This window comes from Varroa jacobsoni, unplaced genomic scaffold, assembly GCF_002532875.2.
Source record: "Varroa jacobsoni isolate VJ856 unplaced genomic scaffold, vjacob_1.0 scaffold_1376, whole genome shotgun sequence".
Lineage (NCBI taxonomy): Eukaryota > Metazoa > Arthropoda > Arachnida > Mesostigmata > Varroidae > Varroa > Varroa jacobsoni.
Genome location: NW_019214278.1, coordinates 122,181 through 135,290, shown reverse-complemented (window position 1 = coordinate 135,290; position 13,110 = coordinate 122,181). Strand labels below are relative to the sequence as shown.

Here is a 13,110-nt window from a genome sequence, read left to right as displayed (position 1 = left end):
GAAGCAAACTAACCATTTGTCTTGCTATCCAAAGCGTATATCCTATTACGCGTCGACGATGTAGACAAACTTCCAATCAAATAGTTAAACCCGGCTTCTTCTTCAATTTTCGGCAAAATTATTAATGACGATGCTTTGTGGGTTATGCAGTAGCGTCAGTATGCCATACATCGAGTTGAAACGAGTCTCCGCAGCTTATAAATTATTCTAAAAATATCTATGGGTGACGACACTTCTCAGAGCTGAGGTGGATGTTTTTCTTCAAAGCACCCTCTCGTTCGGCATTGTGATTTTAACCAGCTTTAACTTCCCGATTAATACCATTAAGCAACACCCTGTCTTACTTTTTTTGCCCTTCAAGCCTGCAATCATTGACTTATCGCGCGTTTTTAGAGTACCTCACCTACGGATACTACTCTAATGTATCATAAATCGCTTAATTCTGTCGTTTTTCTTCTTCAGCGACTTCAGTACTCCACTGGCATCGTTCAGCGACAGCGCCACCATAATCACTACACAAACTCGATGTGTTTTTCACTGCCACCGCACAACATCAACTCGGTTGACGCGAACATACGCTGTCATCCCTGAAAGGGAAACATTTATCTCTGGCAATAATGCTTACGCTGATCGCGCAGCTCCGCCGACAACATTATCGACGAAGAGGAAAAACAATCCCAACGACAGCGGTGTTCGCCGGCTGTACTAAGTCAAGTTACAAAGTTCCAAGGTACGACCAACTGTGCTTCGGAACTACTGATGCGAGCATCGTTATAGAAGCGCGTGACTCCTGCGCGACCGGTTTACTTGCTATGATAGTAATAGTGCCGTTGCTACAAGTATAGTGGGTAGTCGTAGCCGTTCTCCTCTGCAATCTAACGGCAACGTTTTTCGTTGTCGCCGTCGACGACGGTTCGGGCTAATCGACGTTCAGCGCTTGCTTTTCGCAGTCGAGCTGCTCTCGCAGTCGTCACTGCAACTGAAAGGCGACTACAGGACGAATGGGAGGGACAAGCGTTTAGCAGGAGCACGGCTTCTAGCCGAAGCGTCAACGCAGCGCCTAGCGACGAGTGCTCATGGCAGGAGAGGGTTTTCTAACAGCTAGAAATGTCGGATATGTAGCCCGCTGCGTAAACGCATCATTGGGTTCTGCGAACAGCGACTGCTGTGGTGGCTGAGCCGTGCTGTTTGCGGCCAGCGCAAAGGAATCGTGGTGTAAAGTGGAGAGGGATCGAGACGGAACATAAACAAGTCGGTCAGATATCCATCCGCCCCTCTATCTCGGTGGAAGAATCATGTAGCAGTTAGCGTTTCGCAAGCTGACCAGGTATCATCATAGGCATCGACCAACCTACAACGATGATATATTTACTGTCCTCCTGACGAAATCAACAACACACCAGTATGTGTCTGTCTGTTGCTGGTCATCTGGTCAACGCTTCGCTAAAAAGATTTCACGCGCAGAGACAGTCGGGTGACGATTTTGTCCTCGTCTATATCATCTCACGCTGTGAGCGCTAAGTGCTGACGAGGCCGACTCCATAGCTAAAATAAACTATGGCGATCGATAGCCTTTGCAAGTATTAGACGAGATATACTGGCAAGAAAAGATTCTGACGCGTGAAGAGGACTGATTCTTGACAGACCGGTGGCTAGTTTTGATTATGTTTGTCTACCAGCAGCGTTACTTCTCCGTTGTCATGACTATTAGCACCGAGCGCTTTCCACGCTTGCGTTGATAAGGAAGAGGTAGAAGAAGGAAGTTCCCTGATGTTCACATCAGGGAACTCTGTTTTGTGTGTGTTACACGCTAACTGTGTACAATATCATTTCTTCATAGCGGCCTAGAATTGAAACACGGAAAGCCATGCCGAAATGTGTAAGGAGAACGACCATTTGCGCTTTTTTTTTAAATAAAATTTTATAGTCTGTCAACTAATTCTCCTTTTTATTTTTGGAGCCCATTTTTTGCGCATGAATTCTGTAACAAGCAACTAGTTACGCATAATGACTCGTTACCTACGCGGCAGGTGTATGCCATCGTATTTTCGACGTACATTAATAGCTTTCTTATAATTAACATGTCGATCCGAATAAGAAATCAGCAAAGATGCCCACAGATGAAAAATCAGAGAACGCAAGATAGGCTAGCTTCGCTGCCTGATTTAAAATTTTATTGCTATGCTCTACGCTCTTCGTGACGATTTGGTTTGTGATTGCTACATAAAACTCTTATGCTGTGTGCAATTATATGACGTATTATACACTACAGGTTTTGTCCCCTTTGATGGATGCCCGTTGGCCATGATGTTGCTCCTTTAAGAGCTGCTTTGCTCTATCCAGCGTGCGAAAAACACCCGTTCTCAGTCCAATCGACATATACCTTTTAAATCAAGGATAATGGGAAAACCCCACGGAACCAAACACCATAGTTTATAAACACTGACAAAGGCCGCGCAATGCTTTTCCGCAAATGCACTCATCGTGCATATCATGGGGAAAATACAAAGTTTTTCCGAATCCTCGCAATTTAGACTTAGATGTATGTATCGTGTACAGGACGTGACCGTAATGTTCTTATGAACGCGATGCTCGGGCTATCGGTAAGCAAACACAGCTCAAAATGAGTGAACAAAGTCATCAAAAGTCTGTTAGACTGGCAAATTGAAAAACGCGCTCAGTCGTCACAGACGAGGCAATGGATAATAGTACTGGAAAATTTTGACTGCGACGTCTGAACTATTCCACTGGTTACCAGAAGCGATTTTTGCGGGTGGCCGATGCGGGCAGTCAACGAGAAAAGTACAGAATAGTGGTATCATGAGCTCGTTCATTCGATCTAAAACGTCCAAAAGATGGTGTGTAGAGATATGATTGGTGCGACCAGGTCTAGGCAGCCAGCCAGCCAGCTCGAGGAGATAGTATTAGGATGGTACTAGAAATGGGAAAGAGATAAATGTAATATAGTAGATAAGCTATCGACTGTTAAATATAATGTCGGTTGGCGATTCTACTGCTGGTTTTGTTCGTTTTTTTTTATTTTCCATAAAACGTATAGCACAGGAGACTATTTCGAGCCAAGAGCTGCATAGTCAGTCTACTATCCATACATTACGACGATAAGTCATGACTACTGGCTCATTTTCGCTCAACAGTTAACAACTCATGAGCATAAATTATAAAAGACTTTATTACATGCGACGGACGAACTTGTTTTATATTGCAAGATCAGCTCGAGCATATACACTTACGAGCATAGAATTACATGAATCAATAGCTATTACCGAGGATTTTTCGTTTATTGTAGGAAATAAGAGTGAACTTTTGTTTTCAAGCCGTTAGTTTAGCAAGAGTTAGAATAGGCATCTCACATCGCGCATCGGCTGATCTCTGCAGCGATGTCCTATTGAGCGTAGCACTTTCAAGTGCGTGTATGTTTGCCTGTTAATATCTTCTCTGGTTTGAAAAACAGCTGCGGCAAGATAATTCAAGGCTTATTTTGTTTGACGTCACGGTTATTGGCGTGCGTGTCTTTGACTTGATGTTGGGATTCTACCACCGACCGCATTTATATTTTCTCGATATTGTAATGTCAAGATTATACACAATTATTGTGGTAACAAAGTTAATTGAAGCAGGCTCCCTTTATCCAACGGTGTACACAGAATGAATGTGATTTGTAGAAAAATCACTATATTCTATATAGAAAAGATTGTCCTTAAGTACTAGCCGTCAGTTTCTATAATTGTCATTCATCATTTATTATTAACCGTTAGATAGGGACATTCCTATAGACACGCGGTGCTACCTGCAAATTGGCATATTGCATAAAAACTATTAATTCTAAACAATCAAGCCCTGTGCAATCCATTGATTTCAAAACGTACATATATCAATGGACTTGACAAGCTCTAAGCACAACTACTTAAAGAGCACACGAAGACGGAACCGGCCACTGAATTGTGTGATTGCTAATGTGGTTTCTCAGAACACCGTCTAGCTCGACTGGCGACCAAAGGGTTGGTTTTTCGCTCAAGGAAAATTCAGTATTCAGTAATCAGGATTCAATAAAAATACTACAGTTGAAAGAAATAGTCTATGCCCGCGCAGCATCCGCTGCTCTAGTACTCACATAAGTACTCACTTGCGTACTATGCCATTTGAGTGAAGTAGTCAGTTGCCTATTTCGAACAAGTGTAGTAGGCAGGAGCCGATACTGCTTCAGTTCGAATGTGTGTGTCAATACGTGTGAGATGAGCGTGCTAGAGCTATAGAAGGATACCCCTGAGGTAGAATACTGACCGCTCTACAGACAAATGGATCTTCTCGAAACTGACCAGCGACTGAATGTGGTTAAATTTAAGACGCAGCTTAGTTTACACATAGATTTACATCACAACAACCTTAAGGTTGAACAGAACGGAGCGTCCAACGAACGTGTTTATCGGATACTGAAAAGAGAAAAAAAACCAATCAAAACCAAACGTACTCTTCGAACCCGTTCATGGCACGCTGACAGTATAACAGGGCTTATCACGACTGGCTAAACATGAGTAGAATATGATCCTATTCGAGCTCAAAATAGGTTATCCCTCTTGTGGTCCGGTCCAGTAGAGGAACAGTCTACACGAATAAAGGGAACTATATATGATAGGTAGGTGAATTAAACGATACTTGTATACATCCTTCCACGCAACATAGTCCTTTTTGTTTAACGAAATTGTCTATTACCATTCATCTGACCATATTATTAGTATTAAGGCATCACTGGCAATGGAATAGCTGAATGCGCTACAGCTGGTGCTACAGTTACCCCCCAACAAACAAATGAAAAAGTTAGTGTACAACTTTGCAAGATTCAAATTAACGACGAAATAATAAAATAGCAAAAAATATATCCGTTCCATTCTGTTTTTTACCATCTCATCAGCTACAGTGACTCAAAATAGTAATGCTTACGCCTAATTTATAAGTGTAGTTTACTCACCGTTCTCGTCCCCATAGAAGAGTTCGTTCCTTGAGTTCATTGTTATATCATTAGTTATTATTGCTACTTTGAGTAATTGCCTTCGCATTGGCCTGTAATGTTTCAGGACTGTTTCGACTCTTCTGTCTTTGCAGGACATCACGTAAGTGATAAATTTTTAAGCTAATAATAATGATTTTCAATTAAGAGCTAGATACTGCGTGTTATGAATAAAATCTTCTTGCGCCATAAATGATCAAACAAGAAGCGAAATAAACAATTGTTCGTTTTAATCGTACAGTCAAAGGTAAAGGCAAGTTAATAAGATTTAAACTCTAGACTGAAGCTTGTTTTAACGTAAGCTCGAGCGTTTGGCATCCTTAAGGATGGGTCGACGAAATTGGCCGGAGTAATTATATTTGTATCTCTGAGAACGTATCTAGATCCCATCGCGATTCTGCACAACCGTTTAACAGCTACAACATAGCAAATTTGATAACATATTTGCCTCGCAAGATTACTCTTCACTAAAAGATAAATATGAGCTTAAATAGAATTTATTTATGTAATAGTAGCTTTGTCCTGTTTCAGAAGTGCAAGGTAGTCTTTGCTATTGGTAGGTGATAACGTGTTTGCCTATGGAATAGTCTAGGTTCAAATGCGGCCCTAAACGCACCTCTTTTGTGCTGGAAGCCAGTTTTCTGACGATGTTAAACTCGAAACGGATAGCAAGCATATGAAGATTATTGACGTAGCTTTCCCTTTGACCAAAACTCGTACCTAATAACCAAGGTTGCCTTTCATAAGGATTAGACTGTGCAATTCAAAAAACACAGTTAATTTATTTGAACGTCCCTCAGATATCCGCAGCCACGACTGAGACTAAATGCGTACAGACGACATATTGATCAACAAGTTCTGTCCGAAAAACACAGAGAAGAAAGGCTTTTCGCGAACGCTACGGAAGTAATAATGCAGTAAAAGCGCCACCTTTAGTTGAAGCCAGAATGAAAGGCATTTTGGTAATAACTACGTGCTACAGACAGAATCACTGTCCTTCATGCAATTAAATCCAGTTTCCTGGTGTAGGCTTTAGTAAATTATTTATTAAAGTTAGGTGCCGGCAGTTAAAGTATTTGTCGAGATCCGAAATCCTATCTGTAATTTAGAAGAATCAAATGTTCGTTCTACTATGTAAAGAGAAAATAACCAGGAATATATTTTTTTTATTTTTATCGCTATATAGCGTATAAAATTGTAAATTTACTCGATAGAATATTCCCATTACACTAGTCTTACCCTTCTGGTATGATAGCGTCTAGATTTGCAGAATGTATCTCAGTTGTACCATAGGATTATCAGATATTCATACGTCTCAATTAGCCATATCATTACTATATATTTGCAGAAAAGATTTGGGTTTGTACTGGAAAATCGCTTCATAGACCTTGTGCAGCTTTACAAGTCGACGTGGCAGCTATCGGTCTTTTAAAGGCCTTTGAAAAGCTGCCACCTTGGGCGAGTTCCTCTCCTTTCAAGTTAGCGTAATAAGACCTTAGCTTGTCGTTTTGCGCTACGTATCATAACGAGCATTCACATAAATCAACGCAATGTGTGAAACACTTAAGCATACGTTCACTTAAACTTCCGACAAGTTTCCAAGAAACAATCTAAGCTGGGTTGAAATATAACAGCCACAATACGAACCTGTTTTTGTTTCATAATGTAAACTTACGTATACATATGATGAGTAGACCTACCAAGTCACGCTAGTAATTACTACAGGATTTATAAGGGTCAACTAATTTGGTTGCATGAACCAGACAATGATCATCAGCACGGAAAAAGCAGGTCATATCGTAATAGATATATATTAGAAGTTTAATAATATCGAATTATTTAGTACAGAGCAATTCTTTGAACTGTTCATTTTTGTAAACCGCCCATTCAAGCGACGGAAGCCACTTTATTTAAGAGGATATAATACATTTAATGTGTATATAATTCTAGGAGAAGATCGGCCGCTTAACAGTCATTTCGTTTTCGGGGGCCTAGCATCAATGCCCTGTTTCCTTGCCGAAAGATAGGAATGCACCTTTGCTCTCTGTATATATTTGCCTATATCTAATGTCTGTAAACTATATACAATATATGTGTTGTTTATGTGTTAGCCTACTGGACTCTAGATAATTCGATTATACCTATTTTTTACCCTCCTTTGGTACTGAACAGTTTCGAACGACAGACAATTAAATTACCGTTCAAATTAGTATGTAGTAGTTAGGTGAACGTAGGACTGGTCTCAAAGAATTAAATCTTTACGTAGTGAACTTAAAAATAAATTTGTAAGAACACTTTGATGAAGTACGTTCTCGTTGACAGACCATAGTAAGAAGGCTAGAAGGATTGAGTTTAATACAGACATGTATTCTTCAATAGGTACAATTACACAATCAGACGCTGGCTTTTACCTAAAATAAAGTTTCCAAGCATTATTTTTGATGAGCGATTGACACTGAACCGAAAAAAACCTTTAAAGATTAGCACCTTTAGTTCCTTTGTCTACGCTTATCGTCGGACTTCTTTCATGCCATACGCAGAAAGTTACTAATAATAATAAAAAGCTATTTGTTAGAGGGAAAGAAACACTTACTGTTCTTCTTGTGTGAAGAGAAAGGTTCTTCCCCAGTTTACTGCGATTTAGGACGCTTATTGATGATCAAAGAGACCAAACCATTATTCCAAATTTATCTTTAAAAAAAGCTTGTAACGTGGTTTTTCATCTAATTTCAGAATTACGCATTTTTCTTAATCAAATTTTCGGTTTTTGCCACTAACCTGTAACAGTTGCACAGATTTACTGTCTGTTTCAAGCAGAAGGTCAGCAAGAGTTACTTAGAAACGTACAGAGTCGCACACACGACATTGTGTTGCTCATTGTTTTTCACAGTATCACGGTCTTCATATACCAACTTAATTCACTTCGAACATTTTCGAGATAGCAGCAAGCATTCTTTGTGTATATTCATGCGTTGACAAATCATCGATAACTAGTCTATATTAGATGCTCGTAGCGCAGACTCGCTACGAATCTCCGGCCTCCGGCGTATTGCTTTCGTTCAGCCCAGATAATTTCTGCTTCTTGTACCAGTTTAGGTTCCCTTTGCGGGATTATCTCTATTTCAGTGTAGTGCGCATTCATTTCTTGACTAGTGTACTTAGTCTCACCATGTCTGTCTGTCCTGGGTATGGCAGTAGCGGTAGTCAGTGTTCTATGCTTCTTCGTTTGTTGATCGGACTTCGCGGGCCTGACCTAGGTCGTTTCCATGGTGACCTGACATCCCTACACGCTCTTAGCTGTGACCCGTGCGAACAGCATTTGGCATTGCCAAGCGGAAGGCCTGCGTGCCAGATAAATCACTGACACGCGACTTACCGTTCAAATGCAAGTTATTCTGTCCAATAGGCCATCGGCGGTAGACTTATCAATGAACGACGAAAATATTTGCTGTCGTTATCGTGCGACAATCAAAGACATCCGGACAGTCTACCAGAAACCGCAGCGAAATTACTGGCGTAACTTGAAGCACAAAGCTGGACAAGCAGGTTCCCAAGGTTCTAATTTTTTATGAAAGGTGTAATGCCGCAGCAATAAAAACGAACCCCACCGTGTGCAGTATTTCGTGTCAGATGCGATGACTTGATCTAGCCTATCGCTGCGGTACCGACTGTCTAATAACAGGATTGATGTGCTAAATCCTTTTTCAACATCTTTGCTGTTCGATGCATAGTTATTTTATAAAAACTGCAAAAAATTGCTATCTTGACATTTTCGAAAAAGGTACTTTATTTTCTGTATCTAACAAAATAATTGATCCGGCCTTTGCCCTCTCCACCGGAATTTGCATTATAGTTCGTTGCAGAACTTGGAAAATGAGGCAAGCTTGCAGTATTTTTTAGTTCCGCTATCGGCAGCCCAGTTTCAGTAGCTGGCAATTGCAGAAAAAACTTTTACTATAATACAGCAGGTATCAATTGGTTAACGTAGTTCGGGAGAACTGGGTTAACAGTTTTTTTCTCGCTTAGAGGGTCAAGATCAGTGGCATGACAAGATAATTTTATAGTTAATATGCTAGATACTGAAAACATAAAAGTTGTATAATGATTGTTTAATTAATTGGTGGTTGACAGCGAATCGCGTGACCTACGACGCTAGACGGCATCTCATGGTTGGTGCACTCAGACAGGTATTTTGGGATAACTATTTCTTAGAACGCTTGTAGTAGTGTTCCCTTTAAAGCACCAAAAATTAACTCAAAGACAATTTTCTCATCGGAGAACATGTACGCAAGCCTAGTTAATCTTATGGTCCCAGTCTCATCTGCGCCGAAATCACAATCGAATCTACGTCGAAATCACAAGTATTGCTTGCTGTGGTGATCGAAATAATAACAAAATCACAATAAGTTGCAATGGGTCTTGTGTTTAGCAAACAAAACCAGTCATATCACGCAGATACCTTTGATCAAGATTACCCGGCGTAATCAAACGCCATGGATTCCTTTCGTAGGTTCCCCCGTTTAGAACCTTAATCCATTCAGTGACATTACCACGAAAAAAAATGGTTTTATTATTATTACGAATTATTGGATAGTTTTTTGTTGCATACAGTCAGGAATCAAACACTTTAAGCTTTCTTAGGATAGTCAGAAACAAAAAAGGCATCTTCGTGAGCCGTGTACAAGATAAATTAAGGTAATCGACAGCTTTTAATGTTTCCATTGATGACTGTAAAAGATTCGACAAGTTTTTTCTCTGACCAGCTTGTACCAGCGTTTAAAGGTTCAGCTTTTGTTATAGAAGGAGTTTTAGAGGCGTGCTAATAAATATTCCCGTGTAATCAATTTCTTTGATGACCATTTATTATTATTGATATTATTGTTATCGAGTAGATCAGTATTTTTTTTTGTAGGAAATAGACTTATTGTTTAGAATGCTCAATTTTCTCAAACGTTCGATTGCTTTAGAAGATGACATTGTCGTTCGTCATGCTAAGCCCAATGATATTTTGCGACTAGCCGAGAGTACCGTCATTTAGACGTCAAATCCAGCTTTTGGATTGCCGACTGGAGCTTCAAAGGAAAACATTTAGGAAAACATGCAGGAAAAATGTATTCGCCAAGTACCGAGGCTAACGCATGCTGCTGCAAAAGGACCAACAGCCCAAAAACTCTCCCGACGGTAATGCTGCAAACAAAGTTTAGTTGTGATGTAGGCCAAGTTATTGCATGTATTTCAATGAACGGGACCTAGAACGCTGCTATTTGGTTGTAGCCATTGCGGATTTGCTAAGCTGGCGAATTTACAAAGTTTACAAAGGATTACTTGCGAGCATTCCTTTAGACTAGACAGAATCCCGAGCTTTCACAATTCACTAGCGCCAATGTTGCGCAAAGTTAGCAGTCTCAACAAACATTTCAAAGAAGCTTTCTTCACCAGTATTACTGGCTCATTACCGTAGATTATTTGCAGGTCTTTTATCCGTTCAAACAGACATTTAAAAGGGCTGAGCGTCAATGACAGGTTTTTGTCGTTTAGGAACGGTCGAGTTTTGTCTTGCAAAAAAGAATGTTCACATAAGTCCCAAGTTTGGTACCGCTATGAGTGTACCATACGGCAACAATGCTTTTTATCTTCCAATATATCATTATATTTCGCTTACTTTGTTATTTAATACGTTGAAAAATGTTGCATAGACTAATTTTATCGATATTGAGACGTGATTTGCTAATACGAACACAAACAGACGAATGAACATGCTTAGCATAACGACGGCGTCCAAAGGAGCGAATAGTTGTTGCAAACGGAAACGCCCATTTCGGTTCTAAAGCGGTACATAAAATAGGTGCTATCCATAGCCACTCAACATGTCGTCAGTCATCTAAACAAACGAGCATATTGTTATATAACCCTTGCAGCTAGTAAATGGAATGGTTCGAACAATATACTTATAATAGATCACTGACCTTACCCATAATCATGTGTTGCCAGGCTTTATCTGTGATGGAGCCCAGGTTTAGCCACGAGCAAGATCTATGTTCACGCTATCCTCACACTCCTATACCTGTAAACCCTAAACGTACAATCACCTGAACCAGACCTATTTAGGTGCCGATGACCTGTTTACTTGACGCAAAAGTAGGTTTATCGTCAGGAAAGATGTAACAGGTGTTAACACTTTTCCAATTGAATATTTCACTTCTTTTCCTTTGTAACAACAACTTTTGCTTCGCCCTGTATAACACGGGACAGCAATATTTTTTTTCAGGACGAATTACTGCTAGGCTCATCTGTCACTGTGTCTGGGTATTGTTAAATACAAGAAGGCAGCGTCTAACTCAGAGGCTTTAACTTCGAAATATTTGCCCGATAGAAGTTGAGCAGGTGTTGTAAACGTCGTGTGCCTATCTAATCATAACAACGTAAGCCGTTTACATTCGTTAAATCACCTCAGAAGACGTTATACTAAGGCATGTCTTTAAAAAAATTGCCTTTAACATCTTCAAATTATAATAATTATTATTATACTTATAGCAGTCCTGTCAACCCACATATGATGCGAGAATGCAAAATACTTATTAGCATGCAATCTTAATTTCAAAAATGAACAGAAACCTCGATTTAATACCCAAAAATAGAAAAAAAGGGCCCTTGAAAAGGCTTCTTTGAAGATGGTTTATAAATGCTTGATATTAAAAGGTGGATGCATTAAAAATAGGGTGTAGCTTCAATTATTTCGCTAGAAATACACGCTTTTCTTATACTGTTTCGCGGCTTAACTCAGCTCACGAATACCATAGATTACACTATAGTAACGGCATGAAAGATTCATAAAACTAATATTATATTGCCGTAATTAAAAGCCGTAATTTTGGTGTAATTTTACTAATTAATAAAAAAAGACGTTAAGTTTGCTGAGTCGAGAAAATTATACCAATGACGACACTCTATATTCACTTCAAGAGATTTTTTTTACATACTCATGACAGTTCTGTACAGATTATACGGTGATCAAACTCCATCCGAACCTGGCCTTTCTTTCACACCTCATACAACTGATAGACTAGTCGTGACACATAAGCCTGATTCTCTCACCGCCATTAGCCGGATTCCCTCTCTCTTGCTTCTTCGCCGCTCCTCTCTTGTATAACCTTTTAGTCCTTTTAAAACTTGTCTAACCTTGACCAAACTACTAAAAATCTTTTTAATTACCCACATTACGTGTTACTGTGACATTACCTCATTCCAAGATTTGTTCTATACTTGATTACTAAAGATAATTTCAGTCACTAGGCTTTCCAACGCTGTATAATCCTCCAAAAACTCTTTGGCCTTCCAACGCTTTCGTTATAACATATGTAAGTAGACATATTTGTAGATTCCGGAGAATTCAGCAGTTTTTTTTTTATTGAAGCGATCATTCCTGAACTAAAAATGTGTCTCACGCGATAAAAATGGAAACCGCATCCTGCAAGCCGTTACAAGGCCTATGGTCTGAGGTGGTAAATAAGGGCGGCCTTTATACTTCACGTTAAAATGCAATAAAGTGTAATGCACGAGGCTCAATCTTACAATACGACTTATAAATAACTTGAATATTAGAAACCTGGCTGTAGAATAAACAGAAATGATAGAGGTATATGAATATCTCCTTACTTATGTGTTTTATTATTGTTGTTCGATAGAAGATAGGTAAGTAATTTTCCGGTTGCTTCTCCTGAAACACCCAGTAGTTTATCTCACGAACTACCAAATATGCTTTCTCCTGCAAATAGCACAAATATTCGCATGCGGTGCAGGCTGACATTTGAGAGGAGTAGTCTTTATATTAAGTGAGACTTAGTATTCCATAACATCGAAACTTGTTATGCATTGCATAATATAAACATGCAAAACATGTTCAATGAGTTCAGATAGAACGAAAGACACCACAACTTATAACCGGCCCATAAATATAGATACGACAGTTTCTCATTATGGCAATATATCGTATTAATTATTACACTGATAGAACTCAATGACCGATTCCGTTTCTGCATGCAGTAACGTATTTATCATAACAAAGTAACAGCCTCATGTCCTAG

General features: G+C 39.5%; 1 protein-coding gene across 2 annotated transcripts in view; it reads right to left on the bottom strand.

The window, feature by feature from the left end:
* LOC111269302 (uncharacterized) overlaps nucleotides 1–1,917 on the bottom strand; it is a 31,350-nt gene extending 29,433 nt beyond the window's left edge. The window contains exon 1 of one of the 2 annotated variants that reach the window (XM_022848771.2): nucleotides 14–1,917. The gene's annotated coding sequence lies outside the window, so the exon portion shown is untranslated. The remainder of the gene's footprint in view (nucleotides 1–13) is intronic. The other variant, XM_086972051.1, reaches the window with a different exon arrangement.
* Nucleotides 1,918–13,110: the final 11,193 nt, after the last annotated feature.